The following is a 12,952-nucleotide window of genomic DNA, read 5'->3' as shown; positions in this document are numbered from 1 at the left end:
AGCTAAGTCACTATCACTAAACTCTGAATCACTAGACATCTCCAAGGTCAATGCCTTTAATGAGGGATAAAATTTTTTTTTTGTTCCTAGATCCTGATTACTATTCTCGCCTTTGTCTATCCTCTCCTTGATCTTTTCTGCCTTTTCTTTTACCTCTTTTCCTCCTTTTCTTTTCTTTCCTTCCTTCAAAACTTTCTCTCCTTCTGACATACTCTCCTGTTGCTCTGTAAGGATTCTCTGATCTGTCCTAACAGCTTCTTCACATCGTTTATCTTCCAAGCAGGTACGGATCATACGCCAAAGCGGCCTTGTCCCTGGTTTAAGCTTGCACACTGTAGTCTCCTTATCCAGATCTTTTCCCAGCTTCTCCCATGCTCTCAAAGTGAGCGACCCTGACACTATAAACCACGGGGCACAACGGTTACACTCATGAAGAAAACTCAGCAGATTTTCTTTTCAATTTTAAGCTTACGCTAACCAAGAAGCTCCTGAAGTGCTGACAGGAGCGGGGTGGAGTGTGAGCTTCCCATGCTTTTACGACCTTATTTACGATCGATTTACAAGCAAGGCGAACTGGCGAGCTGGCGTGTTTATTTACACACGATCTTGTGGCTCATCATGGACTCTTCCCAACAAATGCATTCGTGCCCTGGATGGTGGCAATTCAGACAGAAGCAACACCACAACACAAAAAGAGTATAAGGCAAAAGTGCTAGTCCAACCCACAAAGGATCAAATGGAAAAGACAACATTACCGTGCTCCACAAACCCCTTTTTGCCTCTAAACCAAGGCTATAATTGTCTCTGCTTTTCCAGAGAACTTTATTGTCCTACTAGGGAAGTTTTACAATCCCTTATCCTGGAGCTTTATCGTCCCAACTTCAGGAACTTTACAGTTCCACTTATAGGAACTCTATTGTCCCAATTCCGGCAACTAACTGCCCCTACTGGGAACTTACCGTCCTGAGGCTGAAAAAGTTCTGGATCCAGACGAGAAAAGATCTCGGGTCCCCGTACGGGCCACCAGTTGTCGCGCCCACCTCGACCGGCAAGGAAGACGCAACACCGTTGGATCCTTCTCAATCAGCCTTTATTGCAGGAACACCTTATTGATGATACGGGGACCCCGGGGAACAAACACACTCGCCTTAAATACAAGACAGGCTGTGGCTGTAAATTTGTCCACTGGGGATTGGTGGAGCATGAAATACCTATTTAGCATGAATATCACCCTGGCCTTGTAGGTGCTGGGGGTCTGCCAACACATGCACTGTAGGTATTTACCACAAACGACCACCGGATGTCGGCGCCATCTTTAGCCGCTCCCTACAGATGGGTATATAAAATAAAAATTTGCTTTCATGTTTAACAGAGAATATTCCATTGTCTCCTTCTAGTTCGTTGTCCCTTGTTTTCTTGTGGAATTTTATAACTGATTCCTTGTTATGTTACGTGGAACATGTGATAACCTCTATTCCATTTCATTTCATAGAATAATATTACAAGTATTGGTGTTGTGCTTTCATTACATGTTTGATATCATTCATTAGAAAGATGTTCTTTTGCTGCTTGTTGTCCATTAATCATATGCTGATTTTTGTTTCTTCAATCACTTAAAACTTATTGATACATTTCTGACATAAGAGGTAGTCAAACATTGAAGTAGTTATGAATATCTGAACTAAATACTCTACATGGATGGAAAGGCTGCTTCTTTCATGACCAAAATATGAAATAACAAAGATCTCATTGATTAAGCACAGATATTTGCAAGGCACTGTGATGTTCCTTGTATATCCATGCACCAATAAATACAACCTCAGTATCTTCATTACAATGGAATTAATTATAATTAATCTAATTTATGTAGGAAATAAACATTCCATTCAGTTTGATGAAACGAAATCTAACTGGTTATTACTTGATTATAAATAAGATTTTTAACACAATGGATCATAACTGACAGGACATATTACTTCTGTAAACTAAAAGTACATAGATAGGCAGATTTCTGCTGCTGATTTTCCAAGTTGTCCCATTATAACCTTTCATTTTAAAATTTTTTAAAGATTTTTCCATTTCTTATTGGTTATATTATTTACTCATATTTTCCCTCCATCTTAATTAAATTGGGTATTTCCTATTTACATTCAATTGTTATTCATTTTCCTGGATTCCAGGCCAACATCCCCGTAACCCCTCACCCCTTCACCTTCCTTTCTCTATGGGTGTTCCCTTCCCATCCTCCCCCCATTACCGCCCTCCCCCCAACAATCACATTCACTGAGGGTTCAGCCTTGGCAGGACCAAGGGCTTCCCCTTCCACTGGTGCTCTTACTAGGATATTCATTGCTACCTATGAGGTCAGAGTCCAGGGTCAGTCCATGTATAGTCTTTGGGTAGTGGCTTAGTCCCTGGAAGCTCTGGTTCGTTGGCATTGTTGTTCATATGGTGACTCAAACCCCTTCAAGCTCTTCCAGTCCTTTCTAAGATTCCTTTAACGGGGGTCCCATTCTCAGTTCACTGGTTTGCTGCTGGCATTCGCCTCTGTGTTTGCTGCTTTCTGGCTGTGTCTCTCAGGAGTGATCTACATCCGGTTCCTGTCGGCCTACACTTCTTTGATTCATCCATCTTATCTAGTTTGGTGGCTGTATATGTAAGAGCCACATGTGGGGCTGGCTCTGAATGGGTGTTCCTTCTGCCTCTGTTCTAAACTTTTCCTCCCTATTCCCTGCCAAGGGTTTTCTTGTTCCCCTTTTAAATAAGGAGTGAAGCATTTTCATTTTGGTCATCCTTCTTGAGTTTCATTACTTCTAGGCATCTACGGTAATTCGAGCATTTGGGCTAATATGCACTTATCAATGAGTGCATACCATGATGTTTTTCTGTGATTGGGTTACCTCACTCAGGATGATATATTCCATTTCCACCCATTTAGCTATGAATATCATAAAGTCACTGATATTGATAGCTGAGTAATAGTCCATTTTGTAGATGTACCACATTTTCTGTATCCATTCCTCTGTTGAAGGGCATCTGGGTTCTTTCCAGATTCTGGCTAGTAGAAATAAGGCTGCTATGAATTTAGTGGAGGACGTGTCTTTGTTATACGTTGGGGCATCTTTTGGGTATATGACCAAGAGAGGTATAGCTGGGTCCTCAAGCAGTTCAATGTCCAATTTTCTGAGGAACCTCCAGACTGATTTCCAGAATGGTTGTACCAGTCTGCAATCCCACCAACAATGGAGGAGTGTTCCTCTTTCTCCACATCCTCGCCAGCATCTGCTGTCACCTGAGTTTTTGATCTTAGCCATTCTCACTGGTGTGAGGTGAAATCTCAGGGTTGTTTTGATTTGCATTTCCCTTATGACTAAAGATGTTGAACTCTTCTTTAGGTGTTTCTCTGCTGTGAACTCTTTGTCAGAGAGGAATGAAAATGTGTGACTTGGACAAGTGAAAGGACCCGCACTGACCATCCTAAAGAGAAATAATAAGACATAATATGTTGAATTTTAAAGGGTGCCTTAGGTTTCTGAGAAACCAAATGAAGACCCAGAAGTATGTTCAGTTCTGTGTTAAAGAAAATACATTTAAGTCTAATCAAAGGGCAGTTGTTTACAACTGAGCCGTTAGTATCTCTTATTGCACCTATTCTGACATCTTGCCACACTGGTTATTGTCATATTTCAAATGTGTTACAGGTGAGTACAACTATCAATTGCTTCCCTAACATGTCAACCTGCCTAATGCTTTATCTACCTTAGAACCTTGCTTAAAGCTGGAGGCTTCTTAGAAATATCCATCTACAACCAGTTGATTGATGAGACATCCCTGTAAGATTTATTTGGCAACAGGCACTTAAGCCCCCAACTTTGCCAAAAATCCAGATGCTACCTAAAGCCTCTATATTTTGGGAAATTGCATATGAAATACTTTCACAATTGGAAGAATTTCGCTCAATATGAATGAAACCATGGCTGCTGCAAGAAATTTAGTCAGATTTATTGAACTAGTGATGTCATAAACCTTAACATTTTTCCCATTATTTTACTAAATCAGCCACGTTACTTATACATCCTATATATTAGCAATATATCTACCAATAAGTGGGGCTGTCATCCCTCATCAAAGAAGCCTCTTTGTACGGAAAATGGAGACCATTACAGAAAACAAAAACTGGACACAAAATGTTTTTTGTAAAACCTTGTGAGTACATGTACATTATAGCAAAAATCTCTATAGCTCAGGGAACATTGTAGAAGAGGATTACAAAAACTTTAAGAACCAGCATACTTCAAAGTCTGTTTTCAAATTTTCTTTCCTAAAAATGGTACAAAAACACAATGATAGCAATATCAATGCACTATTAAGACAGTGGAAAAATTTCATGAGAGATGTCCAGTCTATGGAGATGAAGGACATGTGTCTATCCTGGAAAATAAGCCCGACGCTGAAAAGAAGTTCTAGAACATAATTACTGCACACAGTGTTATGGATTCATTTGAAATAATCATCTAAATAGAACATTTTGTTGAAATATTGAGCACAATCAGGGAGTGGCTCTAACTGGAATTATTATTAATTTTATTTTCTTGTAGATTCCTATTTAAAACCAATGCCGTTATCCCATAGAGTTTTTAAGTATTAACCTAGGAGACAAGAAGCACTCAAGCAGACACACCACGAAATACCCTTCTACACCCCAACATACAAGGAGAGGTGATAATGAATCAGAAAGAGAAAGGGAGTGAGAGAGGGAGGGAGGGAGAGGCAGAGGGGCATAAAGTCAGAGAGGCCGACTGACATGTGGATTCTCATTGTACAAACTCACAGAAAGCGATAGACAATGATGCGTAATCTCAGAGAAATACACACACACACACACACACACACACACACACACAGAGTTACAAAGAGATACACATGCACATTTAAAAATAGAGAGACAATATATACACAGATATGTATGCCGAAAACACAGAAATGTAGACTCATTTATTAAAAATTTATGAAAAGTTAAAAATAAACACACTAGAACTTGTACACTTGCACATTCACACAAGAGATATAAACACAATAAGAAATGGGAAAGACTACAGGAATACTTACAAAATAGCCAGTATAGTCTAATTAAAAAAAAAAAAGAAAGGAAATTATTCCCTCTTACATTGGCATCTTTTAAATTAGGTGTGAGCATATGACAAATTAATCACAATTTATTACAGTGGATATGTATGATCTAGTGAAACTGCACATACAGCTCAAACCATTGGGCTATGAGTTTCATTTCACATAAAACTAGACACGAATTCAAGAAAAAATGTCACTCAAAGGGCTATTATTACGTCTTCTATAACTTCAGATTAAAAACGAGGCCTTTGTAAAATATGATCTGTAAATGTATCATGATCAAATTTCATCTTTATTTACACATTTCTACGTATGTGGGTCTCAAAAGCAAAATTCATTTTAACTCAAAGTAGATTGAAAGTAACTTACATGTTTTCTGATCATTGCGACTAACTTGCTGATTACGTCATTCACTGTATCGAAGTTTGTTGCTGTCACATATAGAGGCTATAGAATGCGCAGAGAGAAAAATGCTATAAAATAACCTGATCTCATGAATACAAAATTGCTATGATCTAATCATTATTTACAATTTATAATCTGTAACAATTCCTCTAATGTGTAACTTATTTTCTTCTAGGAGTCTAAAATGAATTTTTCAGAAACAAGACCCCATTTCTTAACATCCCAGGACAATACAAGGTACTTGTACTCTTAGCTTTCCATGGCCTCTCACATTTAGAATCTGCTCAAGAGACCTAGGAAGACAGCTGCAAGAATAGAGCATGAAATCGAAGCATAGTCATCTGAGAGGAAACCACTGATGTACTGGAAATCTAATAAATAACCAGACAGTGAGTAGATAAGTATATTTTTATGAAGATAGTTTCTATATTATCAGATATCCCTGATGAGGACTTTAAGTATCTAAGAAACTGTCCTTTAAATGAGAAACACAGCACATGTGCTCTCTCCCTATCCATAACAACCTTGAACCCAAACCAAAGAAAACCACTTCACAAGCCATCTCTTTCACAGAGGTTTCATTAATCATTTTTTAAATTTTTCCTTTTTATTAATCAACTGCTATTCATAACCTATTACTTTGAAAATGATGTGAGTGAGTGCGTCTGTGTCTGTGTGTCTGAGTGTCTGTGTGTATATGTGTGTGTGTGTGTGCCTTTGCATGTGTCTGGGTGTGTGTGTGCCTTTGCATGTGTGTGTCCTGTGTGTGTTTGTTTGTGTGTGTGTGTGAGCGGTTCTGAAGATTCTTCCATACCTTAATGTTATATTTCAGCTCATTTGAATTTTATGAACAAGGACAACTTACACTAATGGATTTTGTATCTTGTTATGCAGAGGTTAGCAATTATGCAAAATGAATATTAAAAAACAGCCCTGGTAAAATGGTTGGAATGTAACAAGAAAGGAACAGATGTAAGGCTTTGTTCAGAATGTAAAATTCATCATCTATGAGTCAAACTATAGATCAGGGCTCAGAAATCATATATCCTAGAAGGAAAATACACCTGTAAGTTTCCTACTGAAACCAATATGGCACGCTGAAAAATATGCATATATTCTTAAACCACATACTCACAAGAACACAGACACACACACACACACAGGCACACACACACAGAGGGGAGGGAGAGAGAGAGAGAGAGAGAGAGAGAGAGAGAGAGAGAGAGAGAGAGAATGTGAGCATAGAACATTTAAAGAAAAGTAAAGCTTCTGATATTATTTTGGATATCTGAAAACATCTGTATAATTTTAGGACAACAAAGCTTTATTATAATAAATTCTGCACATGAGATATACTAATAATTCTCATAAGACTTTAATTCACATTATTGTTAAATATTTTGTTTTCAGGGCATTAGAAACATATTCATATCTAATTAATGATTGGAAAGATCTGTCCATATCTTCCCGATATTGATTTTGTTTATAAGACAGATTTCAAGACAATTCAAATTTTTAAATGAAATATTTCTACAAATAAGTTTTCTAAAGCATGAAAATTAAAATAGAATTGGTAGTTTATTATACATGTTAAAATATTTCTTGACTCACGATGAACCACAGAAATGTAAGCAATACTTAAGAGAGAAGATCAACCTTACAATAGCTCACATGTCCTTCTATGAGGAATAAAATGTTTTAATTGTTCAAAGATAAATAATAAAATGTTTAATGTAAATATATTTAACTATATCTTCAGATAGAAATGATAACTGTAAATATTGAAATTACATATTAATAGACTAAATGTGCAACAGTGAGGTGATACAATCACTAACAAGGTATTGATTTTAAAACAGATTACTAAAGTTATGGAGGCATGTAGTAAAATGCTGTCCCCCAGCCACGGCATAAACATTGACTCATGAGGACAGTGCAGTTGTTTTATATACGATGCTAAGGCCAAAAGACGATATTTTATACATTGGTAATTATTGATGTCAAGAGAAGGAAACAACATGGATTTAGGGAAAGGTTTGGGACTTCCTTTTTAAAAAATTGTTTAGTCTTCATGATGGGTGTGACTTTGAGTTTTATGGTTATATTATTACTCTGGGAGACAGTGCAAGATACAGGCTTTTCTGGTTACAGACTAAGGAACACAGTATTTTGGGAGAAAGATTTTGTCTTTGTGTTTTTAAAAAGTGTGATTAGGCTCTGGAAACCTCACAGAGTCATACTGATCAGATTTGATAGCGTTAGACCGCCTGAAAAATTTATTCAGGAGAATCAAACAAAAAGATATCTCGATTTTAACTTTTGTCCTGAGAGTTGTATTTTACACAGTGTGACTACTTGGATTCCTGGTCTCAAGCACTTTCAGCTGGGTCCAGTCAGGACACATTGGCTACAGCATTTGCTTCATTCTTCCTACCACCTACCACCAAAGATATCTCAACCCCCATGTACAGCTTGAAGAAGTTATGGGGAGTCGTCGCCCCAGTTCCCTGGACTTAGGCGGCTGAAATTGGTTATTCTAAGTTGTTTTTATCAGGAATTTAGAAATGGTTGTAATTTAACAGGGAGGAATTAGGCAGTATGAGTTATACAGTTGTAATCTCATTTGTTAACTAAGCTAAAATCATACCTTTGCTTTGATATAGAATTTATTTGTTAAAAAGAGTTTAAAAGTACAAGGTTTAGAGCCAGTCCTTCTATTGATGTCATTACAAACTTCTGAGTTGATTACACATGTGAGTTAAGGGCCAAATAGCAAACATATTGTGGGAGTATGTTCAAGATATTAAGATATGGAGACACCAGTCCAGATTGTCTTAAATAGATAGATGGTTTTCAAAAACGTCAGAGATCCATAAAATTTGAGATTTAAAGTTATTTATCTTTGTTGAGACATATCTGCTCCTACCAGTTCCCCTTTGGTGGATTTAACGAAGAATTTGAACATCTCTACATCCAGGTGAGGCAATACTTCGTGGCTAGGCAGACACTGGACAAAACTGCCTGTTTCATCTGCAGACTAGTACTGTGCAGAAAAGGAGAAATTATGCAGAATAGTTGACTGATAAACCCTGCCAAGACAGGGTGATCAGCCCTTCAAAATCTGCATTTTAAGAGTCTGTCAGTTGATTTTGGGCCAGAAGGCTGAAGACTTGAACTCACATGCTGCTAACAGGGGACTGTGCTAGTGGAGATTTGTCTCTACAACCTGTCAGTTCTGGAAGCCGTGTCAGGCTTCCTATGTGTATAAATATTTGGTCATTCCAATATTTCTGATGGGGTTGAAGACTGATTATAGTCTCATAGCCTATCAGGCTGTATAACTCTGAATATACATATTTTATTGGATAGTTATCAGATAGTATACAAGCTATGCAAGTTATAATATAGATTTTAAACCTTTCTTAAGTTGGAATAGATAACTAAGTGTTCTGTTTAACTGATATAGTGATGGACTGGGTGTTGAGAATATCATATGCTTTATAAATTGTAGAATGGTAATAATTGTACTCAATTTATATATAAGTGAAAAGGCTTTTTAAGTGGACAAAAAGGGGAAATGTGGTTTGTCTTGAAGTTATCTGTATTTTGATGCTAATTCCAGTGCCCCAAGGACAGCTGCCTAGTCACATACTCAGGAATCACGTGACTTCACCAGAACCTTGCCATTGAATTTGTAAAGTACAGGTGAGGGGCAGGTACAGGATAGAAGGAGACCTGTCATTGGAGGAGAAGGAAGGATGGGCGGGAGAGCAGTTTGAAGGAAGAGGAGAGAGAGGAGAAGACAGGAGACAGAGAGAAGGGAGAAGCCATGGCAGGGGATGTTGAGATTCTGCTCTGTGTCTTTATAGGTTGTTGTCAATGTTCTTAAGGGATCGATGGTACTGGATTTTGTATGTTTAAGTGAGCCATTATATCTTATCAATTGGGTCTAAAAAGGAGAAATATCCAATTTAAAAAAGCAATAATATTTGCCAAAGAATAAAAATAAGTGAGAGAAATAAAAGAAAAGAAAACTGCCAGCTAATCTGACCTATTGACTCAGAAATCTAAAGGGTCACTGTCAGGGAATAGTAGTCAGAGTCATAGTAGTCAAAAGACTGAAATGATGAAGTCTCAACTAGAAGCACTTCTCTCTCCCAGATATCAGTGTCAGACACAAACTGCACTATAGGAATCCAAAGCATGGAGTATACTCTGAGCTGAGGACACAATACTTGTCTTTCCCTTCATCCTAAGGAACTGTCTCTTCTGCGCAAAAAGAATAAAAGTCCTGAGCTCTCAGGAAAACAACTGTGCCCTTCCCAACACATGACTTTTGGAATAAAGAAATTAATGATATAAACTCTCTGACTTACAGGAACAATAACGTGCAGGGAAGTCCAGATGTTTCTGAGAGGCTCCCAGCTCCTGATTCGCATATGTGGAAGGCTCAGATCAAGGCTATCTCTTCAGGCAACTGACTCAACCCATACCCAGGACACACTGAGCTTTCCCATGGACCAGGTACTTCTTCCTTTTTTTTATACCAAGATAGAAGGCCAGCTTCCTTCTCCCCATCTTTGATCTCTTCAACCTCTTTGTTCTCCCCCCCAAATGGTTTTTTCCTCTGAATTAGAGGCCAATTGGTAAACCCTAGAGGTACTGAAGGAATATCCGAGAGGCCGTTGCTGTCACGACAACACTTGTGACATCACAGAAGGAGCTAGGGCTCTCCAGGATACAAGAGATTTATCAGGGAGGCCTAATGATGATGTCACAGAGAACGGCCATGGCCTACCTGCTGAACAGCTTCCTTATATTGACCAGATTCAAGGGTGCCCTTTCCAGGAGTGTCTCCTGCGACCCAGTGGAAACCTTTATGTACTCCATCTCTCTAAAGCTAGGGACTTCTCTTTGCTTCCTTAGTGGTTACATGCTCTGAATGGAGAAAGTTAGTTGGGGGCTTCGCATGGGTAAAAAAGATCAAGGAACATGGAGTGGAGGATATTTTCTGGATAATAATTTTATTCCCAAGTCCATTCCTGTGACATACAGTTCAATTTCCTAGGTTTTCTCCTTTTCCCAAAGGGCAGTATTTCCCCTACAGACCTTTAATTAGGTGAATATTGTATTACATTTTCTCATTGTACATTCTTTGATAGGAGACTTTATATATATTCCTGAATGTGTACTCAAAAATTCCGTTTAACAATTCAATTTTTTGCAATGATATTCGCAAAAAGGGGGGCCCAGCTGTAGAGTGAATATAACAGTGTAAATATTGTGTACCTACTTCAAATGATAAACTCCCAAATCCTTATTTCATCCAAAACTTACCAGGCATCAGATAGAATATGACAACATGGAGTATAGAATGTGCTTCTGTAGTCTCATTAGATATCAGTTCTCTAATATCTATCTTCCTGTTTTACCAGGGCCAGACATGAGGGTTTTGGATGATTTATCATGATTCTTTCTGCAGGCCGAACATAAAATTCAGAAGAAGGGGCACGGAGAGGAGTGGCTTGACGTCCAGTGAATCCTCAACTTCAATAGGTTCATAAGAAGAGGAGGGAGTCTATTTGGCATTGTCATTTGTGGATTCTACATTCCTAGGTAGTTGTGCAGAATCCATGTTAAAATTCCTCCTATGTGGAGAAAGAGGAACACTCCTCCATTGTTGGTGGGATTGCAGAATGGTAAAACCATTCTGGAAATCAGTCTGGAGGTTCCTCAGAAAATTGGACATTGAACTGCCTGATGATCCAGCTATACCTCTCTTGGGCATATACCCAAAAGATGCCTCAACATATAAAAGAGACACGTGCTCCACTATGTTCATCGCAGCCTTATTTATAATAGCCAGAAGCTGGAAAGAACCCAGATGCCCTTCAACAGAGGAATGGATACAGAAAATGTGGTACATCTACACAACGGAATATTACTCAGCTATCAAAAACAACGAGTTTATGAAATTCGTAGGCAAATGGTTGGAACTGGAAAATATCATCCTGAGTGAGCTAACCCAATCACAGAAAGACATACATGGTATGCACTCATTGATAAGTGGCTATTAGCCCAAATGCTTGAATTACCCTAGATCCCTAGAACAAACGAAACTCAAGACGGATGATCAAAATGTGAATGCTTCACTCCTTCTTTAAATGAGGAAAAAGAATACCCTTGGCAGGGAAGGGAGAGGCAAAGATTAAAACAGAGACTGAAGGAACACCCATTCAGAGCCTGCCCCACATGTGGCCCATACATATACAGCCACCCAATTAGACAAGATGGATGAAGCAAAGAAGTGCAGACCGACAGGAGCCGGATGTAGATCGCTCCTGAGAGACACAGCCAGAATACAGCAAATATAGAGGCGAATGCCAGCAGCAAACCACTGAACTGAGAATAGGTCCCCTATTGAAGGAATCAGAGAAAGAACTGGAAGAGCTTGAAGGGGCTCGAGACCCCAAAAGTACAACAATGCCAAGCAACCAGAGCTTCCAGGGACTAAGCCACTACCTAAAGACTATACATGGACTGACCCTGGACTCTGACCCCATAGGTAGCAATGAATATCCTAGTAAGAGCACCAGTGGAAGGGGAAGCCCTGGGTCCTGCTAAGACTGAACCCACAGTGAACTAGTCTATGGGGGGAGGGCGGCAATGGGGGGAGGGTTGGGAGGGGAACACCCATAAGGAAGGGGAGGGGGGAGGGGGATGTTTGCCCGGAAACCGGGAAAGGGAATAACACTCGAAATGTATATAAGAAATACTCAAGTTAATAAAAAAAAAATAAATAAATAAAAAAAAAATTCCTCCTAACCTTATAGCTTTAGGGGCCACCAAAATTAGATAAGAGTGATGAAGCTATGTAGTACATGCTGCCAGGTCTGGGTATAGATCTTTCCTGAGTGACACACCTAGAGCATGTCAAATAGAGAAGTGAATTCTAGTGGCAAACTAGTGAACTGAAAACGGGTCTCTTTTTGGTAGATTTTCAGAAAGGATTACAAGTGCTGAAGGGGCTTTCAAACCCATAAGAAAAACAATGCCAACGATCTAGAGCTTTCTGGTACTAACCAAATATTCAAAGACTGTACGTGAACAGACCTATGGCTCCAACTGCATATGTAGCAGAGGATGGTCTTGCTGGGAACCAATGGAATGAGAAGCCCTTGGTCCAACCTTGTTTGACTCCCAGTTCTAGGGAATGTCAAGGTACAGTAAGGGGGGTTATACAAGAAGGGTAGGGGGACCAGTTAGGGCTCTTATGGACTTGAAAGTGGAAAAGGAAATAACATTTAAAATGTAAATATAGAAATGTCTATTTAAAAAAGCAATAAAATTTGCTAAAAAAATGAAAGAAATAAAAGAAAAAAACCTGCCAGCTAATCTCAGCTATTGACTCAGAAAT

The sequence above is a fragment of the Rattus norvegicus genome, chromosome 12 (assembly GCF_021556685.1).
Source record: "Rattus norvegicus strain SHRSP/BbbUtx chromosome 12, alternate assembly SHRSP_T2T, whole genome shotgun sequence".
Lineage (NCBI taxonomy): Eukaryota > Metazoa > Chordata > Mammalia > Rodentia > Muridae > Rattus > Rattus norvegicus.
Note: the sequence above shows the minus strand (reverse complement) of the source record.